Source organism: Nicotiana attenuata, chromosome 1 (assembly GCF_001879085.1).
Source record: "Nicotiana attenuata strain UT chromosome 1, NIATTr2, whole genome shotgun sequence".
Taxonomy (NCBI): domain Eukaryota; kingdom Viridiplantae; phylum Streptophyta; class Magnoliopsida; order Solanales; family Solanaceae; genus Nicotiana; species Nicotiana attenuata.
This window is the reverse complement of record NC_031989.1, coordinates 64047871-64067344: the sequence shown is the minus strand read 5'-3', so window position 1 is coordinate 64067344 and position 19474 is coordinate 64047871.

The window sequence follows — 19474 nt, the reverse complement described above, 5'->3', positions numbered from 1 at the left end:
CTTATTTTGGAATCGGACCTCGAATTAAGGTCCAAAACCCCCAATTTTAGAAAACCTAGGTTCTACCCTAAATTCCCAATTTCCCCATTTAAAATCGTTTTTTTTGAAGTTTGAAATTATGTTTAAAGATGTTAAGGAGTAAAGAAAATGAGTTAGAAATCACTCACCAATCGTTTTGGAGAAGTAGAATCGTTTGGAAAATCGCCTCTTGTGCTTTGGGTTTTGAAAAAAAATGAGAAATGACTGAAAATCCCGACCTTTTATACTTTACTGAAGGCTCAGCGCGGACCGCACAAAAGTGCACCGCGGCCGCGCCGAGGAACGGAAGAAAAAGTGACTCTCTGAACCTACCCAGCGCGGACCGCACTGATTTGGTGCGCGGCCGCGCTGGTCGACTTACCCCTTGGCCCTCTGAACCCAAGCCACGCGGACCGCACAGAAATGTACCGCGGCCGCGCAGCTTCCAGCGCTGACCGCGCGGAATTGACCGCGGGCGCGCTGGGGGCCTGCAACCCCTGAACCTGCAACTTCAGAATGTTTCTAAGCCTAAGACCTTCCGGGACCCACTCAAAACTCACCCGAGCCCTCGGGACTCCAAACCGAACATGCAAATGAACTCATAAACATACTACGGACTCATCCGTGCGATCAAATTGCCCAATCAACATCATGAATCATCAAATTGGGCCTCAATACCCATGATTTCCTTCCAATTTTCATAGAACATCAAGTTTATATTTTCTAGCTCACAACACGTCAAATGACGCCCAAATTTAACTAAACTTTACAGCAATTGTTTAGACCACCTATAACACTTGTACCGGGCGTCGGAACCAAAATACGAGCCCGATACCACAGTCTTCTAATAAAATATCACTTTCCAATTTCTTTAATTATTTTCATAAAACAATTTCACGTAAAAATTCATTCCTCAGATTCGGGACCTCGGAATTTGATTCCAGGCACACCCCCAAGTCTCATGTTATCCTACGGACCCTCCGAGACTGTCAAATCACGAGTCCGGATCCGTTTGCCCAAAACGTTGACCGAAGTCAAACTTAATCAATTAAAACATCAAAATTTTATTATCTTTCTCACAAATTCATATTTAAACGTTCCGGCTACGCGCTCGGACTGCGCACACAATTTCGAGGCAACCCCCAAGTGATGTTTTCACGGCCTCAGAAATACAGAGTGAGTAGGAATACAGGTGATGACCCTTTGGGTCGTCACACTTATCCACCTAGGGACAATACCATACTTCAATAACCGTATTTCATAGCATCCCAATGTGATTCGTCTTATATTATAATCCCGTGCCATCCATGAAATCTCTTCTCTTTGAATCATTACTCAATTGAAGACCTAAATATCATCCAATTTACCACAATTACACCCTCACATTACGTCCAGGGCATCAGTCTATCTCTTCTAAATGCTCCTAGTCTTAGACTTCTCCATGTTAATTCAAGCTATACTGAGCTTTTTATAACATACATAAACCATCAGCTCTCTTGTTTGATGGGCTTAATACCGAGGTCTTACCTATTCTTGTCAGCTCCTAACTCACCTTTTCTTATCCTTACTCCCATATACCTAAAGTCTTGTCACTCTGCCATACTTTAGCTTGCGACCTACACATATCTATTTGTACTACTCACATCCTTCCTTTAACTTGCTAGCACCACAGATTTCCTTTTGTGCCTTCTCAGTTGTCTTTAAATGTAAGCAATTACTTTTCCTAGTCGTTCTGCCACTTGTTGTGGCTTGTCTTATTGCCCACAAATACTATAATTTCCTGTATCTCATATGATCTCAAACACCACCTTTGATTATAGGCGCCACTTTCTTATGGAGTACATCTAATGTTGTAGTGAGACTATTGTTACCAGACCAATCCTTCTTCAAGTTAATATGCTTAGGTTGAAGCCCTCTTCCTTATTTCTTGATCTAGTCTTTCGTGGTAGTACTTAGGGGAGATCCTCTGACTCCTGTAAAGCTACAAGCTTATTACACCGTATACCCAAAGAAATTTTTGATGTTGTCACTCACCTATAATTATCCTTAGTTACTTACCTCCACGTCCTTGTACACGTAAGGTTGCTTCTAAACTTAAATTTTTGATTGTCTTCCTAGTGGCACCGTCTTTTATTTTCATAACACTTATACGGTACCTTTAACAACCCCAAGTCCTATCTGAATATTTCTCAAGGATTACAACGTCATACCTGCGAGACTGAATTCACTATGTTGGGGTTCACTACATTTATCTTGCCTGATCTGCTGATTTGTCTGTATCCTCTTGTCTAGCCATAACAAGGCTCTTCCTGAATCAACTACTAAATACTCGTTGATCCATTCTCATATCTATATTCCGCATAATCTCTCTTAGGTTGTTTCCTTTGTCTTAACTTACCTCTCGCACTGGATCCTTATGTATCAAGTGTTCATTCGCACTTAGTATCAATAACATCCTGGTCGGGAACCCTTACTGCTTCTCACCGCGTAACATATCTGTAGGATCTGAATAAATGTAATCTCATTCCCTTCGCCTTTTTACCGCATTTTTTCTTTACTATTCGATAGTTACTTGAACTACATAACCCCGACTTACTACTATATCACACCATCTTCCCCCCTTTAGGAGAGTACAAAGACTTAGTGCTACGAAGATCTACTTATAGATGTTTTACCTCTTCATCTTTGGCGTCTTTTCACATCATCAATGACCCTTACTCGCCTTATGGTAACCCTTCTGTACCAGGGATAACTGAATTTTTTTACGCACGAAGGAAACACCTAACGTAACTGGCACATTTAGTCCCTTAAGCATAACTTTGCTCACATTGCTTACTTTAGGGAAGCGTCTTCCTGAATGACCTTTAAAGGTTATTCTTCCGTTGTCCATTCTATTTTTGTTGGAACATGGTCTCTGATGATCTCGCGATGTCAACTATTATCGAATCCTGTGGTCCCTATCATGTTCAATTTTTTTTGTTTACTAGCCTATGTTGATTTCTATTACTCTGGGGGTCTAACTTAGCTTTCTAGTAATGTCACCAACTCATTTCTTGAAATAAGGATATGACTTTATGGCATATACTCTTTTATAGTCTCAAAGCCTTTCATCTCTTGTCTTTTCCTTCACTTGACCATAGACTCTATCATCCTACCATTGTTTGATTTACCGTTATCACCCATTTATCATGCCTTACTCATAATGCTTCATTTACTCTCTTCTTATTCTCCTGCTAATACTTCTGTCTATCGCATTAATCTGAAAACCTCAAAAAAACATTGTTTCACCTTTGGCTCCTGCAGCTCGATCCACTATTTCGGGTTACTCTAACCCAAGCTGGATCCTGATATCCCATCTTTCTCTTAAACTATATATGTTAGCTCCTATGAGGGATAACTGAGATGGGTGTTGGCCAATTATATATATCTTTGTTACTGTTGAAAGGAACTCAGAATGCTTATATTTCTCTGTTAGAATTGTAAATATTGTTAATCTTCATTAACTAGGTACCTCGTACCCTTCTTCACCTTGCTTCTTTTACTTGCTGAAACTTGTGTCTACCTTCCGATTCTTTTATTCCTTTTTTTTACCATACGAGTGGATGGATATTCTTGCCTTAGGGCTTATTATTAAGAAGCATAGACATCTTAGCACACACATGATCTGCTGAAGACCTCACATTTACTCAGCATAAGCTTAATGCAAAATCAAGTTCTTTTGACTCAACTTTTCCACAACCACATTCAATCTCTTACCAACCATCTTCTTTCTGGATGTAGGTTTCATTGTATTACAACTAAAATAGAATTTAGGAGTTTAAATTCTTACAACTAAGCTCTACCACACGATCTACAGTAAGAAGAAAGAGCGACAATCTTAAATGCCCTGTAGCCTCCTGCTTATAAGTGTGGTGCACAACACACCCATAAACAAGACTCTACTAGACACGGCTTGTAGACTCCCTAGGATAGAACTGCTCTGATACCACTTTTGTCACGACCCAAACCGAAGGGCCGCGACAGGCACCCGATGCCTTACTCAACCGAGTACCAACGTAGAGTATATTTCTTATCATACTATCATGGGTAAATGAGCCAGAAAACCTGTCATGAGATTACAAGAATAAAACATAAGGGAATACTCAACATATGACGACCCAACATGATATACAAACTTATACATGTGACATACGGGCCTATAAGGCCGACATGACCATTTGTAAACTCAAAACATAGGCCGACAAGGCCATACAAGTATCCATACACCTGGCATCTGTCTACAAGCCTCTAAGAGTACATAAAATCATAAAGGTCGGGACAGGGCCCCGCCATACCAATCAATACCTATCCAAAGCATACTGACCAAATAGGCAACTCCGGAGCAAGTGGAGTGCACCAACACTTCCGCTGAGCTGATGGCCTACTTGGAGGACTGTCAACCTATCAATCGGGACCTGCACGCATGAAACGCAGCGTCCCCAGGCAAAAGGGACGTCAGTACGAATAAAGTACTGAGTATGTAAGGCAGGAAAGCATAAACAAGAACAGTAATGTAAAGAGAGATAGAGGAGATACAACCTGTAACATCTGAGTGCCTCTTGGGGCTACTGATATGAAATGCATAATACATATATATACATAAACTTTTAAAAACATTTGCCTCTGTGGGCATCATCATCATAATATCGTACCCGGCCTCAAAGAGGACTCGGTAAAACGTACCCGGCCATCATAAGACTCGGTAGAATCGTACCCGGCCACGTGGAGCTCGGTAAACCCAACTGATCCTATGAACCTTATTAGAATCAGGAAGTACCAACATCATTGATAACATAAGAATAAGAGAAGCAACATCAACATCAATCGTTCCATAAGAGGGGAAACAATGTAAGTACTGCTAGCTTCTAAGAGTAGAGTACCTTTGGAAGCTCGTTCATAGCATTATGTACAATCGAATTCATGCATAAGAAGGAAAGGGATAGCCTCACATACCTTGAATATGTATTTCCCAACCTCAAGCTATGCAAATGTCACGACTCTTTAGTCTACAATAAGAGAAATGACACTGTCGTTATCGTTTAAGCGTTGTAACTATTATGTATCGACCACAACCTATTTTACGATGAAACGGACAACACCTCCCCTATATATATTACTTCACACAAGTCAAAACAATCACCAAACAGCCCAACATACCCCTATCACTTCATACACAACACGACAACAATAATAGTGTCAAACAATCCGAAAATGTAACGACGAACGACCAGCAGACAACCCTACCATTATGTGGTGTTTTTCCACACCCTTCCTCCTCTCAACTCCATAGAAACAGTAGCAAAGGAGACAACCCAATATCAACACGAAACAGCCCATAAAACAGTCCCACAAGTTCAGCAACTCAACATTAATTTTTCAGTTTACTTAAACACGTTTCGACTTGTCTTTTCTTTCAAATTGAGAAACACAACCAAAAGTACATAATTATACCTCTTATCCAATAAACCAGCCATGAATTCAACATAAAAATAGGTTCACAACCAGCCAATCATGACACAAGAACAAACAACATACCACTCTTTCGAAACTCGCTAGGTCTATTCTTTACGATCGAGTTACAACTCACAAACGCATAGATAATGGAAGGAGAAGCATAACCTTACCTTGTAATAAGTATAAACCACGAAACCTGTTACTTCATCATCAAAAATCAGTTCCTCAACACGGCTACAAGAAGGAGATAGAGAAACTAGCAAGCTGTCCGGATATTTCAGCACTAGAATAACGTCGTAACACCCGAAATACCCTAGGGTTTGTGTGGGATTTTTGGGGAGGAGTTGCAGGGGTTCAATTTGGTTTTGAAGGTCTGAAATATGTGTGAAATAACTGAGTTGATAATCCCTTATAAGTCCCCTCTTTTCCGACTTTGGGGCTTTTAATTTTGTCCTTTCATTTTGGCAAGTAGGTGATGCACCTACTTGTCACCTACCAATCTGTGCAGGCTCACAAAAATACAAATATCTCTATACTCCAAGATCGTATTGACTAACGATTTAATGCATTGGAAACTAGACTCGTAGATCTTCAATTTGATATGTAGATCATCCCTTGATTCCAAGCATATTGGGAGAAAAGTGCAGCTACATTTGACCTAAATTTCAGCACATTATGAGTGCAACTTGTGATGACCTTTGCCAAATTTTTGTTCCACAACTCGCTTGACTTAAAAACATAGCACATGGCTATCATACGACTAAAATAACTCATAAATTAACCTCCTCATCATGTTAACCACCCTAGTCTCACCCCAAAAGTATATGTTATAACATTCCAAACTTGTCGACTTTCGACGAAACTTATTTTCTTCAACTCGTTTAGCGTCTAAGCTTTCCAACCCTTTTGGTACTTGTTACTCATGATCTTAAAGATTCGTAACCTCCAAGATAACATGATGGACTTACGTTATGTACTTTCAAAAATGATCTCATTTTCGAGCTTACATCAATTGGCTTACGACGTACTCTCACGTACGGAAACATGGGATGTAACAGAAGATCCCTTTTCTTCCCTGAAAATATGTCTCTGTGTGTGAATTTATTTCAGCCCCCCTTTCTTCTTCTTCTCACTTATTTTATATACTAGGTATTCTCCTTTACCCAATGGTCATTAACCATAGTACCTAAGTCATTTGACTGAATTACTGGTTGACCCTTTGAGATGCCGTAACATCCAATTCGCCATTCAAGCATTCTGAATACACGACCTCGGCTGCGGCCGAGGTGCGTGTCGTTATAGCGTTGTATGGATACGACTTTGGCCAAGTGACTTTTTACCGTTTCTTTTCAGGCGAATTCTCGTCTGGTTAGATTTTGACCCATATAGATACCTCTATTGCCACGGTACATTTAACCGTTACAATAGTATACAATATGGCAACAATTTTATACGTATTGTAACGATCTATTCCTAAAAGTGTCTGTTCTCTGCTGCAACGGTTATAACCGTTGCAATAAAAGGTCTATAGCAACGCTCTCCAGCCATTGCATTAAAAACCGTTGCCATAAGTCTGATTTCTGGTAGTGTACAAAGTAATATATGGTCCTTTTCTAGCTTCCATTATCTTATTACTCTGTTCATACGTCAGTTAAAACATCTTTTGGTTCAAGGGTGACTGAACTCGAGGCCAAGGCTATTGAATTCGTGTGGTTTGCATTTATTCTTTTATCGTCAATTTCAATATTAATCTATTATTCTTAATTTGTATCAATTTATATCGCATATCTTTAAAACCGCGTATAAATTCAATTGTTATCTGATTTTAGGGTAAAAAATTTGGCGCCCACCGTGGGACTAAGGATAATAGTAGGTGAGCTTGTTGCCTTGAGCTCATTTGGCGTCACTTTTATCATATCGGCATGCACTTGACATTGATAAAATTTGATTGCTTTGTACAGACTTCCGTAACACACACTATTTTACACTTGTTCTTTGAAGTATCTTTGATTACAGGACAAAAATGTCAAACTCTCAGTTAGCATCTCTACACGTTGACAATGATTTCGGCCACCACGACGAAAATGATAACATAGCACCAGGGAACGATGTACACCCCGGTTAGCTGCGATGGAGTTCCGGTTGTAGATCCAATCGACGTCGGTTTACATGTAGAAATCAACGGAAATTTGGCCGTCGATCCTGAAGGCAGCGTCCGTGGGGATGCTCGATCAGCCGCTCAAAGCGCACGTGGTGATGAAGATGGAAGGATCAGCTTGCGGGTGATCTTCGAAATGTTGCAGGCTCAGCAAACGGCAATAGCCCAGCTCCAAAACTAGAATCACCCATCGAGAAGTGTCGAGCTCGAGCCGTCCTAGGAAGTTGTACATAGGGTGAATGGGTTTCAAGAAAATTGAGCGAAAAAGAATCGGAAACTAATCCTGTAATTATAAAGATGCTCGAAGAACTGACAAAGCGAATTGAGTCGCGGGAAAAAAAGATCGAGGCAAACGACAAAAAGGTGGAAACTTACAACTCCAGGGTCGATAAAATCTCGGGGGCTCCACCAATATTGAGGGGACTGGATTCTAAAAAGTTCGTACAAAAACCTTTCCCCCCGAGCGCGGCTCCAAAGCCAATCCCCAAGAAGTTCCGCATGCCCGAGATTCCTAAGTATAATGGAACGACCGATCCGAACGAGCACATCACCTCTTACATGTGTGCTATCAAGAAGATGACGAGATCGAATGTGTCTTGCTAAAGAAATTCGGGGGGACCCTGTCAAAGGGAGTTATGATATGGTACCATAATTTACCACCTAATTCTATTGACTCATTTGCTATGCTTGCAGATTCTTTCGTAAAGGCACACGTGGGGCCATCAAGGTCGAAACCAAGAAGTCAGACCTTTTCAAGGTAAGGTAGAAGGACAACGAAATGCTTGATAAGTAGGGTTTTTGACTGCTTATTTGCTCTCTTTTACTTGCGTTTTAGCTCAAAAATGCTTAAAGGTATTCCCAAGAACTAATGAAATGTGCTTTTGTACATAAATATTAGGAAACAAGCCAAAGAAGTCAAAATCAACTCATAAAGGAGTCAAAAGTGAACAAGAACCAAAACAGGGCAACAAGGCCTACAGTGCGGACCGCAGAATTATTGTGCGGCCGCAGACAAGTAGATTCAGAGAGTTGGGTTTTTAGGAAGACCGAAGGCATGCAGATCGCACCATAATTGTGCGGTCGTAGAGTGACAAGTGCAGCCGCACTCAAAATTATGCGGTCCGAAGAATACAAGAATCAGAGAGAAGAGATTTTAGAACCAAGAAGAAATGCGGACCGCTCCATTTTTGTGCGGCCGCATAATCAAGAGCGCGGCCGCACCCAGAATAGTGCGGTCCGCAGAAGTCCCGGAAAAGCCACTTCTCAAGTTTAAGGAGTGCGGACCGCACTATAATTGTGCGTTCACAGAAACAAGAGTGCGGCCGCACTCAGAACTGTAAAGTCTGCACAACCTCCGCAGGGGCATTTTTGTCAGATATTTTCAGCTTAGTATAAATAGAAGTTTTTGTAATTTTTAGGTTAAGTTTAGTTTTGGGGAGAGCACCTGAGCCGTTTTCTTTATTGTTTGGAGTAATTTTGTACTATATTAACTTCTAAACATTAGATTTTCTTTCTCTAATCAATTATTAGGCATTCTATCTTAATTTCTTCTTTAGTTTCTTTTTTTTTTCATGAGTAGCTAAATTTCTAGCTAGGGTTGTGGCCCAACCCTAGTGTGGCTACTTAATGAGTATTTTAGGGCTTGTTTGTGATTGGGTAAGTGATATTTAGCCTTGTTCATGCTTGAATTCAAGAATTAATGGTTGCAAACAGTGATTCATGTCTATCTGACTTAGTCTCTACTTGAGAAAGAGAGACTAAGTCTAGGAAAACATGACTAACAAGGAATTGGGTGAACTCAAGAAATTGATAGCCCCAATTAAAGGGTCAAATCTAGAGATTGTGAGACCCGACTTGAACATATATCACTTGTTTTGTGCAATACCCATTTGGACTTGAGAAAGCCAAATTAGGCAAAATCAATCAAACTACCGAGAGGTATAGAGTGGGTAATTGCGTGTGATTGCTATATTACTGTGATGACCCAAAAGGTCATCACTTGATTTGCAAGTCAATTCTGTGTTCCCAGGTCTTAAAAACCTCCTTTTATCTCACCTCGGTTTGCGCGCACGATCCGGGCGTATATCCGGAACGCTTTTATGTGAAAATTTGATAAAAATGCTAATTTTGCCTTTAAAATTGAATTTAAGTTGACTTCGGTCAACATTTTGGGTAAACGGACTCGTACCCGTGATTTGACGGTGCCGGAGGGTCCTTAGAAAAATATGGGACTTGGGCGTATGCCCGGAATTGAATTTCGAGATCCCAAGCCCGAGAAATGAATTTTTGAAGAAAAATTGTTTAACTGAAATTTTAAGAGTTTTTGAAAATTTAAATGTGTTTGAATCAGATGGTGTCGGGTCCGTATTTTGGTTCCGGAGCTCGGTACAGGTCTTATATGGTATTTAAGTTGTGCCTGTAAAATTTAGTAAGAAATGGACTTCATATGACGTGAATCGGACCCTCGGTTGAAAAATGTGAACTTTAAGAGTTCTTGTGATTTTCTTTGATTTTGATGCTAAACTCGTAGTTCTAGATGTTATTTTGATGATTTGATCGCACGAGCAAGTCCGTATGATATTTTTGGACTTGCGTGCATGTTTGGTATAGAGCCCCGAGGGCTCGGGTGAGTTTTGGATAGGCCATAGTGTGAAATTTGACTTAGGAAAACTGCTGGTGTGTTGCAGGTTTGCAGGCTTTGCAATTGCGAAGCCTGGCTCGCAAATGCGAGCTCGCATTTGCGAAGAAAACATCGCAATGGCGAAAAGGGCTGGACAGGGTAACCTTCGCATTTGCGAGGCTCGATGTCGCAAATGCGACCATAGCAGGTACCGCAATTGCGAACAATCGTTCGCATTTGCGAAGAAAGCAGGATTGGCCTACCTTCGCATTTACGAAGCCTGGGCCGCATTTGCAAGTTCGCATTTGCGAACCTGGCATCGCAAATGCAATATCTACACATGTGCAAATTATAACTTAGCCGAAATTTCAACCATTTTTACAACTTTCTCAAAACCTAAACTCTCTTGGGAGATTTTTCAAAGGCACTCACTCTTCCAAATCATTGGTAAGTCATTTTTAACTCATTTTCTTTAATCTATAACATCTTTTTACATGATTTCAACTCAAAATCAAGGGTTTTCATGGGGGAAATTGGGTGTTTTGGGTAGAACCTAGGATTTTCAAATTTTGGGGATTTGGACCTCGATTTGAGGTCCGATTTCAAAACAAATTATATATTTGAGTTCGTGGGTGAATGGGTAATCGGGCTTTGGTTCGAACCTCGGGTTTTGACCAGGTGGGCCCGGGGTCGATTTTTGACTTTTTGGGAAAAACTTTAGAAAACCTATTTTTCATGCATTAGAATTGATTCATTTAGCGTTTATTGATATTATTAAGTAAATTGTGGCTAGATACAAGCAAATTGGTGGTGGAAACAAGAGGTAAAGCGGTAGTTGAGGCTTGAATTGGGTTCGTGGCATCGAGGTAAGTGTTTGGTCTAACCTTAGCTTGAGGGATTATGAGTTGTGTCTTATTTTCTATGTGCTAATTGTTGAGTACGACGTATAAGCATGGTGACGAGTATCTATACGTCGGTGTCAAGCATGCCCGTGAGTCTTATACTATGATAAATGTGACTCCGTTTTGTATTATTTATGCTTTTATACGATGATATCTATTGTTGAACAAGGCTTGTGGAAGTATTATTGGTAGTTGAACATTTTAGAGCGTTGGCTTGAGTTGTGGAAGCATTATTGGTAATTGAACATTTTAGAGCGTTGGCTCGAGTTGTGAATTGAGTTGTGGAAGTAATATTGGTAATTGAACATTTTAGAGCGTTGGCTCGAGTTGTGAATTGAGTTGTGGAAGTAATATTGGTAATTGAACATTGTAGAGCATTGGCTCAAGTTGTGAATTGAGTTGTGAAGTAATTGTGAAAAAGAGAAGAGGTTTATGGTATTATCTCCCTTGTCGGGATGTTATTGCTTTTGATATTTTTTCCCTTGCCAGGATATTGTTATTATGCTATTGTTCCCTTGCCGGTCTATTATGATTTTATTGATCCCCTTGCCCGTATTGCTTTGTGATTGTTGTTTGGGTAAGGAAGAGTGTAAAAGCACGAAGGGTGATGTCGTGCATGATATCTGTGAGGGAGTGTTAATGCACTAAGGGTGATGCCGTGCCGATATTGTGAGGTAAAAGCACAAAGGGTGATGCCGTGCCGCACGATGTACAATGCCGTGCCATGATATGAGTGATAATGCACGAAGGATAATTCCGTGCCATGATTATGTTAGGTAAAAGCACGAAGGGTGATGTCGTGCCGATTATATTGATACTTATGGTGAGGACGAGAGTAGAAGCACGAAGGGTGATGCCGTGCACTTGCCCTTGATTTTCTCGATTCTTGTTGATAATTGAGCTATGATGTTCTTTACGTTTATTTATTAGTTTTCTGTGGTTACTTGATTTTATTGTGATGTTATTGATTCCCTTGCCTAAATTGCTTTGTGATTGTTGCTGGGGTGAGGAAGAGTGTAAAGTACGCAGGGTGAAGACGTGCATGATATTTGTGAGAGAGTGTAAAGCACGAAGGGTGATGCCGTGCACTTGTCTTTGATTTCCTGATTCTTGCTGATAATTTAGTTATAGTGTTCTTTACATTTATCGATTGGATTTCTGTTGTTACTTGATATTTCCCCGCAGCATGTTTCCCCTTCCCATCTTTAACTACTAGTTTCTGTCAATATTACTTGCTGTATGTGATATAACTGCACAAGTTTAATTGGTAGTCTTGTCCTAGCCTCGTCACTACTTCGCCGAGGTTAGGCTAGACACTTACCAGCATATGGGGTCGGTTGTGCTGATACTACACTCTGCACTGTGTGCAGATCCTGATGTTGTAGCTTGTGGACCACAGTGAGGTTGCTACCTTCAGTCCAGTGGCGGAGACCCGAGTATTCCTGCAGGCGTCTGCAGGCCTTGGCGTCTCCTTCTATCTTTCCATACTGTTTCTTTTATGTACTTCAGAAATAGCGTTGTATTTATTTTTCGGACCCCTATTTGTAGTATTCTTAGACAGTTTGTGAGATTGTGACACCAATTCTGGGCAGCTTATGTTTATGGATTAGTATCGGTATTATTATTAAATTGTTACATTTCATTCTTCCGCTTTATTATTTCCGCTGTTTATATAATGTTTATTCACAATTGTTAAGGGATTAAAAAAATGAAAAGGGTTAAATAACAGGAATAATTGGCTTGCCTAGCTTTCACTAGTAGGCGCCATCACGACTCCCAAGGGTGAGAAATCCGGGTCGTGACAATTACAACCCCGGCTAATCAAACTTGCCCTAGAGTTTACAACCCGTTAGGTAACCACCTAGGTGTAAGTCATGACCCTAGATCTTTTATCATTTGAAAAACAACCAAAACCAAAAATATTGTCTCCTAGTTTCATATTTGCAATCAATAGCTTAAAGTATAAGTAAAAACAATAAACAAGAATGTGGAAGTGTAATTTGAGGCACATCATACAATTGCTAAATATATACCTAATCCCAATTTTAACTCCCAGAGGATTCGACCCCGACTCGCATTGGGTTTTATTATTGCTTCGGCCGCCTTACTACCCATATATCAATTTACGGCGCCGTTGCCAGGGAGTTAAACGAATTTAGCTATATATCTAGGTTTTTGTGTGCCTTGTCTTCTTTTCCTTCCGAGTCACTAATTTTGCTTTTGAATTGATTATAGGTACGAGAATGGCTCTCAACAACGAGCCCATCGGAAATGTGCCATTGGGGGAGGAAGTGGACGATGACCAAATGGATGAGGTTCCTCTTGAACCTCAAGCAAATAGACGAGGCCGCCGCCTCAAGATAATGTTTTCGTCCCTCCCCAACCTCCACCGAGAGCAGCAACTCACTAACAATTACCGAACGAGCGTTATGCAAGTGCTATAGTCCCGCTCCGCATTAGGGCGGGCAACTTCCAAATCACCAATGTTATGCTTACACTACTTGAGCAACGGGGATTCTTCACCAGGCTCCGAGCCAAAATGCCTACAAGCATCTCTAGGGGTTCGTCGATACTTGTTGGGGGAGCAAGCAAACGAATGTCTCTGAGGACGCATTGAGGTTGAGGCTATTTCCCTTTTCTCTACGAGGAAAGGCATTGGACTTGTTGGAGAGATTTCCCAATCATTCCATCCACACTTAGGATGAGTTGGCAGAGAAATTCATTTCCAAATTCTTCTCTCCGGGACATACGACAACGCTTCGGGATGAGATTCTTGCATTCAAGCAAAAACCCAATGAGCCATTGCACGAGATTTGGGAAAGATATCATACCATGGTTAAAGAGTGCCCGAATAATGATATGACTGAGGCCATGATCCAACAAACCTTCTACAGGGGGATCAACACAAAAAATCAATGTTTGGTAATCGACTCGCCGGAGGGAACTTCATGAATATGCCTTATGCCGAAGCTTGTGAAATTCTTGATGAGAGGGCGGATACCTCATCGGCATGGCAAAGTAGAGCCAATGTTCCGCAAGGTGACCCTAATGTTATTCACCTACACAAAGAGCTACATGATCATGGGCAAGCTATTGCCGAGTTGACAACCACAACAAACCAATTGGCCAAAGCTCAGCTTCAACAAGTTCAAGGGCCGAAACAGGTGAATGAAATGGAAGATGTAAATATGATGATGAACAAGAGACAACAACAAGGTCAACAAATGCAAAGCCGTCCGGAACAATTCATGCAAGATGATAGTGGTTATGATCAAGGTGATTCATTCAATGAGTAAGAAGAAGAAGAAGTTTAATATGTCAACAATTATCAAGGTCAAAGAAACAAGGCTCAAGGACAAAACCAACAACAATGGCGGTCACAAGGAAATTGGAACAACCAAGGCCGCCAAGGCAATTGGAGTGGTGGTAACAATAATCAAAGCAATTGGAATAATCAAGGTAACCAAGGCAATTGGGGAGGTAATCATCAAGGAAATAGGGGCGACAACAGTCAAAGCAATTGGGGAGGCAATAATAAAGGAGGGTGGAACAACAACAACAATCGGGGCTGGGTTTTCAAAGGCCTCCGATGTTCCAACAACCGAACAATCCACCCCCTATCCTTCTCCAGGTCCGATATCCTCTAATAATGAAATGGGTAGAATTGAGAACATGTTTAAACAGATGCTCAATTAGCCTCTCACAACACTTATATTCCCAATTGGAGGTTCAATTAGGCCAAACCTCACAAGCTTTGAACACTCGTCCTAAGGGGCATTACCTAGTGATACGGTGGTGAACCCGAAGGGTGGGAATAATATGGGACATGCTATGGCTGTGACTACTAGAAGTGGAAAAGGTGGAGATCCAACCACCTCAAATCAAAGAAGGATTGTGGATGAAGATGTTGTAGTACAAGAAGATGAAATACCAAGCAATGTGGTTCAAGCTAATGAAGAAGTGATAATTGATATAGAAGAAAGTGTGGAGGAGACGCAAGAACCAATTCTAGGGAACACGTGATTGACATGCCGGAACCGGTAGAGCCAAAGGCTAAGGCACCAATGTCAAGGCCTCCTCCTCCATACCCTCAAAGGCTTGCAAAGCAAAATAGTGAGAACCAATTCAAAAAGTTTATTGATATGATGAAGATTTTGTTGATTAATGTACCGTTGGTTGAGGCATTGGAACAAATGCCGGGATATCCAAAATTCATGAAGGATTTGGTAACCAAGAAGAGATTGATGAATTGTGAGACAATCAAGATGACAAATCAAGTGAGTGCTATTGTGCACTCAATGGATCCTAGGTTGGAAGATTCGGGCGCTTTCACAATCCCTTGCACTATTGGGAGCGCTGACTTTGCCAAAGCATTATGTGATCTTGGGGCGAGTATCAACTTGATGCCCTATTCGGTGTTCAGAACTTTGGGAATTGGGCAACCAAGACCCACATCCATGAGGTTGCAAATGGCGGATCGTACAATGAAGAGGCTATTGGGTATTATTGATGATGTGTTGGTTCGAGTTGACAAGTTCATCCTCCTGGCGGACTTTGTGATTCTTGATTGTGAAGTGGACTATGAGATGCCTATCATTTTGTGTAGACCTTTCCTTGCTACAGGGAAGGCTCCTGTTGACGTGGAGGCCGGTGAGCTCACTTTTCGGGTGGGTGAAAAAAAGGTGATCTTCCATGTGTGCAAATCTATGAGGCAACCGAATAGTATTGAAGTGTGTTCGTTTGTGTATTTGGTCACCGGCGTGATTGTTGATGATGCTAGTGCCACCATGAATGTTGAGGATAATTTGGAAGCCATTTTGCTCAATCTTGATGATGTTGAGGAGAAATAAGGCTATGTGGAGTGTGTGAATGCATTACAAGGCATGGGGTTGTACACTTATGAGCCCCGCAAGCTATCTTTGGATCTTGAAAACAGGACGACTCCTCCAACAAAGCCCTCAATCGAGGAGCCTCCCACTTTGGAGTTGAAACCATTTCCTCCACATCTCAGGTATGAATTCCTTTGCCCTTCTTCTACTTTGCCGGTTTATCCTTTCTTCTTGCTTAACTAATTAACATGCAGGTAGAGTCCACATTGGAGGTGTTACAAAGGAGGAAAAGAGCAATCAGATGGACTTTGGCGGATATCCGGGGCACAAGCCCCGCCTTTCGGATGGACAAGATTATTTTTGAGGAGGGTGCCAAACCCTCTGTTGAACATCAAAGGAGGCTAAATGAAGCAATGCAAGAGGTGGTGAAGAAGGAGATAATCAAGTGGTTGGATGCCGGGGTTGTTTACCCCATTTTTGATAGCTCGTGGACCTCTCCAATGCAATGTGTTCCAAAGAATGGGCATGACTGTGGTAACAAATGACAAGAATGAATTGATCCCAACAAGAACCGTCACCGGGTGGAGAGTGTGCATGGGCTATAGGAAGCTCAACAAAGTCACTCGGAAAGATCATTTCCCGTTTCCATTTCTTGACCTAATGCTTGATAGGTTGGCCGGACAGGCTTTTTATTGCTTTCTTGATGGATATTCTGGCTATAATCAAATCCTTATTGCTCTTGAGGACCAAGAGAAGACCACTTTCACTTGTCCCTATGGTACTTTTGCATTCTCGCAGATACCATTTGCTTTGTGTAATGCGCCTGCGACTTTTCAATGGTGTATTATGGCTATTTTCACCGACATGGTGGAAGATATTCTTGAGGTCTTTATGGATGATTTTTCTGTGGTTGAGAATTCGTTTCAAGATTGTTTGAACAATTTGGATAGGGTATTGGCTAGATGTGAGGAGACAAATTTGGTGTTGAATTGGGAGAAGTGTCACTTCATGGTCGAGGAAGGCATTGTCCTTGGCCATAAAATTTCAAAGCATGGTATTGAGGTCGACAAGGCCAAGATTGAGGTGATCTCCAAACTCCCTCCCCTACATCCGTGAAGGAAGTGAGGAGCTTCTTAGGTCATGCGGGTTTCCATCGAGCTTCATCAAGGACTTTTCCAAGGTGGTGAACCCATTGTGCAAACTTTTGGAGAAGGATGCCAAGTTCCATTTCAATGAAGATTGTATGAAGGCATTCGAATTGCTTAAGCTCAAGTTTACTACTACTCCTATTATCACCGCACCGGATTAGAGCTTGCTTTTTGAGCTCATGTGTGACGCTAGTGATGTTGCAGTTGGAGTGATGTTGGGGCAATGGATCAACCAAATCGTCCACTCGGTCTACTATGCTAGAAAGTACATGAATGATGCCCAAGTCTACTACACAGTGACCGAAAAGGAGTTACTTGTTATTATTTTTGCTATGGAGAAGTTCCGGCCATATTTGATGGGTACTGAGGTGATTGTTCATACCGACCATGCGGCGCTTCGGTATTTGATGAGCAAGAAAGATTCTAAGGCAAGGTTGATGCGGTGGGTGCTTTTATTGCAAGAGTTTGATCTAGAGATTCAAGATCGCAAGGGTAGTGAAAATCAAGCGACAGACCACTTGTCTCGATTGGAGGAGGAGGGGAGGCCACATGACGGCCTTGAGATTAATGATTCCTTCCCCGACGAGCAATTGTTAGCCATTTCAATGACTGGGATGCCGCGGTTTTCCGATTTAGCCAATTATCTTGTGAGCGGCATTGTACCGAATGAGTTCTCTTCAAACCAAAGGAAGAAGCTAAAACGGGATTGCCTTGACTATTATTGGGATGAGCTGTATCTTTTCCAGATATGTACCGATGGTGTGATCCGATGGTGTGTGCCGGAGGAAGAACAAATGGGAATTCTTGAGGCTTGCCACTCTTCACCGTATGGTGGTCACCATGGTGGAGCGAGAACGGTAATGAAAGTTTTGAGTTGTGGATTCTATTGGCCTACTCTCTACAAAGACGCTAGTGAGCTTGTCAAGCGTTGTGATGAATTCTAAAGGGCCGGTGGGATTTCTAAGAATAATGAGATGCCACTCACCACCATCTTGGAGATTGATATCTTTGATGTTTGGGGTATTGATTTCATCGGACCGTTCGTAAGCTCTTGTGGGAACACTTACATTATGGTAGCTGTGGACTATGTGTCAAAATGGGTTGAAGCCGCGGCTTTACCCAACAATGAAGCTCGAAGTGTGGTGGAATTTTTGAAGAAGAACATCTTTACAAGGTTTGGTACTCCAAGGGCCATTATTAGTGATGGGGGTTCACATTTTTACAACCGGGCTTTTGATACATTACTCACAAAGTATGGTGTCACTCACAAAGTCTCGACCCCCTACCATCCTCAAGCAAGTAGAAAAGTTGAAGTCTCCAACCGGGAGATCAAGAGTATTTTGTCAAAGACTGTCAATGCCAACCGGACGGATTGGTCAAGAAAACTTGATGATGCTATTTGGGCTTATAGGATGGCCTACAAGACACCGATTGAGATGTCTCCATATCGATTGGTGTTTGGTAAGGCATGTCATCTTCCGGTAGAACTAGATCATAAGGCCATGTGGGCTTTGAAAAAGTTGAACCTTGAATGAGCTTGATGAATTTCGGTATCATGCCTACACAAGTTCATCCATTTACAAGGAGAAGATGAAGTACCTCCATGACAAGTATATCCACAACAAGGAGTTTAAAGAAGGTGATCTTGTGCTATTGTTCATTTCCCGGTTACGGATGTTTCCGGGCAAGTTGAAGTCAAAATGGAGTGGCCCCTTTGAAGTGGTGAATGTAACCCCCTTTGGTGCTCTAGATTTGAAAATAAGAATGATGAGGTGTTTAGAAACATTATCTTGGCAAGGTTGATGATGGCTACATTGTGGCGGTTCTTCATTTCAAGTGATTGGTAATCTGCGTCGTGCCGCGACATTAAATCAGGCACTTCTTGGGAGGCAACCCATGTGTCTTTTTCTTGTTCTTGGTTTTCTCCTTTATATTAGATAGGCTTTGTTTTGTGCTAACTAGTTTTGAAGTGTATGTAGGAATGGGTGTGCATTACAGGGACTGTGCAAGAATAATTTGGCTAAGAATCACAAAAGTGCGGACCACACCAGAATTCTATGGACCGTACAATCGCTTTGCGGCCGCACATTCTGTGTGTTGTCACACAACTAGAAGAGCAAAAATGCATGGTTTCTGAAGTTTGGCCTGTCCAAATTCCTTAACAAATTGCGACCGCACACAAAATTGTGCGGTCCGCACAAATTGTGCCGCCGCACTCACTTTTGTGCGGACCGCGACAATTCTTCAGAGGTACAGGTATGGAGTGCGGACCGCACTCACAATTGTGCGGCCCCACTCAGGTAATT